This window comes from Lactuca virosa, chromosome 4 (assembly GCF_052849685.1).
Source record: "Lactuca virosa cultivar CGN04683 chromosome 4, Lactuca_virosa_CGN04683_v6, whole genome shotgun sequence".
In the NCBI taxonomy this organism is placed as follows: domain Eukaryota; kingdom Viridiplantae; phylum Streptophyta; class Magnoliopsida; order Asterales; family Asteraceae; genus Lactuca; species Lactuca virosa.
Window position 1 is genome coordinate 294676631 of NC_136429.1, and position 7699 is coordinate 294684329.

Consider the following 7699-nt stretch of genomic DNA (forward strand, 5'->3'; position numbering starts at 1 on the left):
AGTGATAATAAGCAAATTTGTTTCAACTACGGTACTACTGGTCACATCGCTCGAAATTGTCCCAATACTACATTTGTGCATTTTTCCTCACCGAGGAGAGAGAAAGAGTCTCGAGGAAGGTCTTTAACTAGAAAGTCCTCGAGATCTCGCCCTCAAGATGATGATTGGAAGGTTAATCAAAATAAAACAAGCGCTGTTTTTCAATCAAATAAACAGGTTTTCACTAAATCAGCCACAGGTGCTTTGCCGGAATCGATTGCGACTAAGTCGAGATCGATTTCGTCAAAGGGTGCGTCTGGATCTTCGACTAATTTTAGCCGGAAATCTAAACGCTCAAAGCTAAAGAAAACCATTTCCAAATCACCTGTGAAATCTTCAAAACCTAAATACTAGTGGGTGCCCAAATCTACTTCCGGCCAATCATCATCACCCTCTGAAAGTGTTTCCAATAATGGTACAAAATCAAAAAGTACAAAGGATAAATCTGTGAATGTTAAGGGTCAACCAGGGGTTGTAATGACCTGGGTCCCCAAATCTAAATAATCCCGCTCATTGTGCAGGGACAGTTGCGGAGGAATGTCGTCAGACCTTGGTATGTCGACAACGGCTGTTCCCGACACATGACAGGAGACATCTCCCAGCTGAACGACATTCAAACTTTTAATGGGGGATACGTTTCCTTTGCGGGAGGTGAAGGCAGGAAGATCACTCAAAGAGGAACATTGTCTAATGGAGTGCTAAGTTTTGAGAATGTCAATTACGCTCCCGAGTTAAAGCATAGCCTGTTGAGCGTTTCTCAGATTTGTGACAAGGGTTATTCAACTCATTTCACTTATAAACAATGTCTGATTCTGAAGCCAGGCATTGTCATTCCAGATGACTGGATTCTTGTAAAATCAAAACGGGATGGCAATGCATACATCAATGACATGAACAGTAATATTCCAGAACAAGTCACTTGCCTCTTCTCAAAAGTCTCCGAACAAAATGCTATGTTGTGGCACCGAAGACTCGGACATGCTAACGCAAAAAACTTGAATCGTCTTGCGAAGAATGATATGGTGCGTGGACTTCCTGTGAGAGACTTCATCATTTGAAAAGTGTGTGTCATGTACCCAAGGAAAGCATCACAGAAAACCACACCTGCCAAAACAGGTCAATTCAATCAACCAGGTGCTCCAATTACTGCATATGGACTTATTTGGTCCGGTCAATGTCCTTAGCATCAACAGAAATTTATATTGTCTGGTTGTGATCGATGATATCTCGCGTTTCACGTGGGTCTTCTTCCTGTGCAACAAAACTAGGGTTACTGACTTGATTAAGAAGTTCATTGTGATGATTGAAAACCAAACCAACCACCGCGTGAAGGCGCTCAGAACTGATAACGGGACGGAATTCAAGAATGCTGTCCTTAATCATTTTTGTGCGGAAAAATGGATCGTGCGTCAATATAGTGCTGCTCACACACCGCAACAAAATGGTGTTGCTGAGCGGCGAAATCGAACGTTAAAAGACGCTGCAAGAACGATGTTGTGTGACTCCAAACTTCCGGTTTTCTTTTGGGCCTAGGCGATCAACACGACGTGCTATGTCCAAAATCATGTCCTGATCAACAAGCTCAGATGAAGACTCCGTACGAAATTTTGTACGGTCACAAGCCATCTGTCAGTCATTTCCATATTTTTGGCTGTCCTTGCACCCTCCTTCATCTGGAATCCAACCCCAAATTCAATGCCAAAGCCGATGATTGTTACTTTGTGGGGTATGTTGTTCGCACGGCGTACAAGGTCTACAATAAGACGACAAAACAAATCATAGAATCCTTTGACGTGCACTGGTTGGAGGAGAACGAAACAGAGGCTAGAGTTGATCCAGATTGGCTGTTTGATTACACATCTTTATTCAAATCGTTTAATGTGTTTTCAAATGATACACCTGGTTCCACTTCTGGTTCAAAGACTGTGATTGAAGATGAAGACGAAGAAGTTGTTTACAGACCACCTGTAATGTCCTCTACGACTCCTACAGTGGATGCATTAGTTCCAATTACTTGTCCAGAATCTCCAAGTCAACAACATGATCCAGATGTTGATGCCACTCCTCTTACTCCCGATGAAAGAGAGTTTATGTCCAGAGATGCTTCCGTTTCTACTCAAACTTTTATGGAACTTATCTTTCCTGAACTGATTGCTAATGAGTTCGTGGCAAATCCTTCTGACGGGTCGGGATCGTCTAAAGTAGTTCATTCAGCAGATGATGGATTTGTTAATATTCACAATCTTCCCGTAACGCTCAATGACATCAGCCAGGAGATACCTTCCAGAATTCAACGCGATCACCCGATCGAAAACGTCATTGGTCAGCTGGGCGACGGTGTTCAAACGCAGAGTCATAGTGGAGATGTAAATACATGTCTCTATTCTTGCTTCATATCTCAAATAGAGCCAAAGAATGTTCAAATGGCTTTGAATGAGCCCAGCTGGGTGGATGCTATGCATGAGGAATTGAATCAGATTGAAAAACTAGGGGTTTGGAAATTGGTTTAGTTACCTAAGGGCAAGAAGTCTCTTGACACACGATGGGTCTATCGTAACAAGCAAGATGATTTTGGGGTCATTGTACGGAATAAGGCTCGGTTGGTTGTACGTGGATTTAGACAAATCGAGGGTCTTGAGTACACCGAAGTTTATGCTCCGGTGGCTCGCTTGGAGGCTATTCGTATTTTCCTTGCGTATGCCTCCTACATGAACTTCACGGTTTACTAGATGGATGTCAAGACGGCCTTCCTGTATGGCGCTGTGAAGGAAGAAATCTATGTTGATCAACCTCCTGGGTTTATCAATTCGAAGTTTCCGAATCACGTCTACAAGTTGGACAAGGCATTATACGGGCTACATCAAGCTCCAAGAGCGTGGTATGCAACTCTTACAAAGCACTTGCTTAAGCACAGCTATTCACGGGGAACAATTGATCAAACCCTATTGATCAAGCATGTTGGTGCCAATCAAATTCTGGTTCAGATCTATGTTGATGACATCATTTTCGGGTCCACGTGTCCACAAATGTGCAAAGAGTTCGAAAGTGTTATGAAGAAGAGGTTTGAGATGACTTCTCTAGGAGAAATGACCATGTTTCTGGGGCTTCAAGTCAAACAAGACTCAACCAACCATAAAAGGACCAAGTAATGTTAGATCTTCGTTTGAAGTCGGGAGTTCTTCTGCTCCTAGGGGTTCTTCTCCTCCACAACCTGTGCATGATGCTGCCTCTGTGAGGCTTGCCAGGTTTCTTGCTCAACAAGATTTGGATCCTTTACCTCATGGCAAATGAATATCAATAGGTGAAGGAAGTTCAGGGGGAGCAGACCCATCTATCTCAGAGCTCAAGGAGGAGATCGGAGTCCTAAACCAGAGAATCATCGAGAAAGACGTTCTGATCGGAAACCTCGATATTCGAGTTTCCGAGCTTGAAAAAGAAATCTTTCAGAAGTCTAAACAAATCTCCGATCTCCAACTTAATCTTGGTGCCCTATCAGCAGGCTACTTTGACTTGAAGAACAAGCTTATTGCAGAATTTGGTAACAAGTTCAAGACCACAGACGAAGAGCCTTGCGCCACTGCAGTGATCAAGTTTCGAGATAGCGATTGCACTATTCTTCTTGATTGATGCTAAGGATCTTCTGCAGTTCAGGAAGCGAGACATACACACCTTGGTGATGCTAATCATTAAGAAAGACTGAGTCTATGCTAGCCACAAACCAAGGGGGAGATTGATAGGTCATAATATAGTGGTTTGGGCTAGGCATCCATCTTGTATAGGTCTTGGTAGGATTTTGGGCTTTGTAATGGTGTTTGTAGTTTGTGTGTGGCTATGTACGGCCGTACACCCTGTGTACGGCCGTACATAGGTGTACGGCTGTACACGCGTGTACACCTGGTGATCCTATAAATAGAGCGTGTCTGTGTCAGTTTTAGGGTGACGTATGTGTGTGTATCCAAGGTGTACCTGATGTTTTGTGATATTAACGTGTGCATGCTTGGTTTAATCTTTCCTCTACTCCATTCTTATTCTGATTGATTTCTATCTGTTTGATCACTGGTTTGGATAATTGAAATCGGGACTTACACTTCTCTTGCAATAGCACCCACGACGCAAAAATTCAGCAGATCTAAACAACACACCACGAAACAACACGAGGCAAGCTGAAAATGATGATAATGTTTATCGTCACGACATGACTGAAGAGGTGTCACATCTTGAGATAGATCCTTCAGGATTTTCTAGGGGTTTCTCAAGGATTCCGACTTTTAGATTAAGAAGGCTAAGTTTTCATCCATCCAAAATCAAGATTTGACCCCTTTATTTATAGGGAGGTGGTTTGAAACATAAAGATAATTACCAAATCTATTAGTAATTATCTAGGCTTTTGGTAATTATTCAAGAATAACACAATTCTAGAATATTTCATATTCTCTATGTTTTCTAATTAATTAATTAATTTATTAATAAATTAACAAAACAAGTCGCTAAAATATATATATCTTTTTAGTTCTGCTTTATTTTGTTTTTGCGTGTAACCCAAAAGGACACTGCTATTTATATTAATATTGTCGGGCTTGTTATGGCTATGGGCATTATTTTCCATCATGATCTTCCTAGATTCACTACTACAAAAATAGGCTTTGGCACTCGACGACGGAAATGAACAGTCACTCATACGATATTTTAAGTAGTTGAAGATGCCCATCATGTGACTATTCAAAACCGTGTTGCCACACCTTCTGTAATTAAGTAGTTGAAGTGAACTGAAAGATTTTGGCAAAACGTTCAACCACTTATTAATTGGGAGGCGTGACTATAGAATATTGAGTTCGACACATTAGTTACTCTATATATAAAAAAAAGTGACACATATATCGGAGTAAAAAAGGTGACAAAAAAGTGTCCAAATGTCATACATTGTCACACGAAGTAAATTTTTATGTCGCTAACTCATAAACGGGAGTTTGTCTCATATGATTTCAGTGTAGCAAAAGTTTGGTAAATATGGTCTCATAACTATAAGTGTGACCGAAGTTGAACGTCTGTTTCCTCCTATATTTCTAAAATATTTTGATATTCCCTCATGTATTTCAAAAATATTTCGATGTTCTCTCTTATATTTCATTTTGGCGATCTTGATTCCCCAAAATTAAAGGATTTCTGCCACTCTTAAATTTCATTTTTATTTTCGAAATTATATTCTCCCTCTTCCTCCAAAATATAGACCTAATTTCTCCAAATTTGACACCATCATTCCCCCGATAGTGGCAATTCACAATCATATGAGAAATTCACAATCCTATGCATAAACCCATCGACTCCTCAATTAAACGTACGCCTTAATATGTTGTTCTCTTGTTGCATCCTCAGGCCCTCTCATATGAAGACGCCACCGTTAGCCATCTCCTCCCCATCGGCCTGAGATCATCACATCCCACAGCAACACCGGAGACCTTCGACCTGACAAAGGTTTGTTCCTCTTCTACATTCGTCTTTTTTTTCCTACTGTCTCTTTCATTTAAGGTTTGTTCCTGCTTCCCCCTTTCTATTGATTTTTTTTTCTGTTGTCGATCTTCCTTCTTCTCCCTTTGTTTTCTAGCATATGATAGAATTTAAACTCAAAAAATCTTGGCGCTTTGAATTTCATCCCGACGGCCAACTCTTCGTTAGTATTTTTATTCATCCCCGTTCTTTATGTGTTCGACTAAATGCTACTCATATGTCCAAGAATTTATTTTGGAATTTCTAATTCTTACTAAATTCTCATTGTGTTGTAATCCCTACAATTAATTTCAGAAATAAATTCTCTCATAATTAACTATCACCAAAGAAATAGCACGGGTTTTGACTTTTGAAGGATTGTTCTTGAATTCGATAACTGAATTAGTTGGGTGTTTCTTCTTTAGGTGAACGTGTTGAATGATTCAAGACCAGTTATCCACAAAATCTTCGAGTCTCTTGTCAATCGTTTTCTCCCTTCGGGTTATCCATACATGCGAGTTCATAAGACATAATTTCATATCTATCGACTTCTCTCCCTCAATAAACTTTAATCAAAGTGTCATTTCTCATGAAACTAAAACCTAATGTAGTGTCAATGAAGGGTATCTTAGATACACACAACTTCAAGCATTACAACACTTCCCTAGTTCAACATTATCCGTCTTATCAACTCAGGTCTTCTTTTGATACTTAGAAATTAGAATCATCACAAGTTCAAATTAGGGTTTGTTGATTGATCTTTCTCCTTTGCAGTCACTATTAGTTGTTGTAGGATTAAGACCTACATACACAAGCAACCACAAACAATTGGGTAAGAAACAACTTTTAACAAATTCCAATATGAAGTGTGTTAGAAGTGATTACGAACACAAAAGATTAAGACATTCAAAGAAGTAAATGCATATAAGATGTCAATAATGTTTGTTTGGCTCGATTAATTTGAATGAGTACACGACAGAAAAGAGTACAAGTGAATTCTGCAAGTGTTTGAATCTTACTCTACTCAATACACCTACCCTATTTATAAGATACATCAGAGTCACAAAAATTTACAAGTGCTAAACATTAACGTATCGAAATAAAAATGCCTTGTAAAATAGACAGAGTTCAAATTCATGCTGATTTTCGTACAGACTCTGACCAATTCGACTCCTCACTATATACATTCGACCCCTACAATCTCCCCCTTAATGAGAGTAGTCGTTATTATGCAATCAGCTTTAAGGTCTATAGAAGTTCTCTTTGAATCTCTATATACCACAAAATGGTTTTTCGAATCTCAGGATTGTCTTCACTTTCATTCTTCTTGCAATTGTTGATTCGAATAAGGAGATTTGTACTGAGAGTTTGTGTACCTCTCAAGATCACAAACTTGAAACAAGAACTTTGTCATTTGTCGTTTCTTGTTCTTTCCACGAAACACAACACCCATTGGTTGATGTATGATTTTTCCATCTTGAATCTCATTAATATTTAGCTTTCCCTTCAACAAATACTGAGGAGCTTTCGATGGCTTCTTAACAACTATGGCAAGTTCAATATATGCGATCGCCAAGTAGTCATAGTAGTTGTAAATAAAGACTTTGATGTGAGCAAACTCAATAATAAAATCATTTTTATTGGCCTCTTATATCTTCGACACATCAACATTTCCTAAAATCTCTGTGACCGTGACCAAATCATTCAAGTTCATTAATGGAAAACCTGCTATTGTGAACTAAGAATTAATGTTAGTTGCTCTTACAACAACATAACAAAAGTTTTGCAACATAACTTCGAATAAGTTGTCAGGAACAATGGACATCACTTTGATTATCTTCACAGAAGACCACACCTCTTTATTCTTCCCCAAAAATGTTTGAAATCGAATCTTCAATCGTTTGAATTCATCCTTATCATTGAAGTTCTCTACAATCTTCAACTACGAAGAAGTGAACAACATATGATTGATCGAAAATTCAAGCTGATTAAAATCAATATTTTCTATGTCGTAGCTCTTTTGAGGCACTTTTCAAAAATCATCATTCATTCCAATAGAAAAAATATCTTCCATTGTCTCATAACACCACTGCTTGTTGGGGTCACCCTTGTTCAAGTCAGATTGGTCATTTGCTCTTCGCCTTAGAATGCTGTTTATCTGCATTTGTTTTTTTGA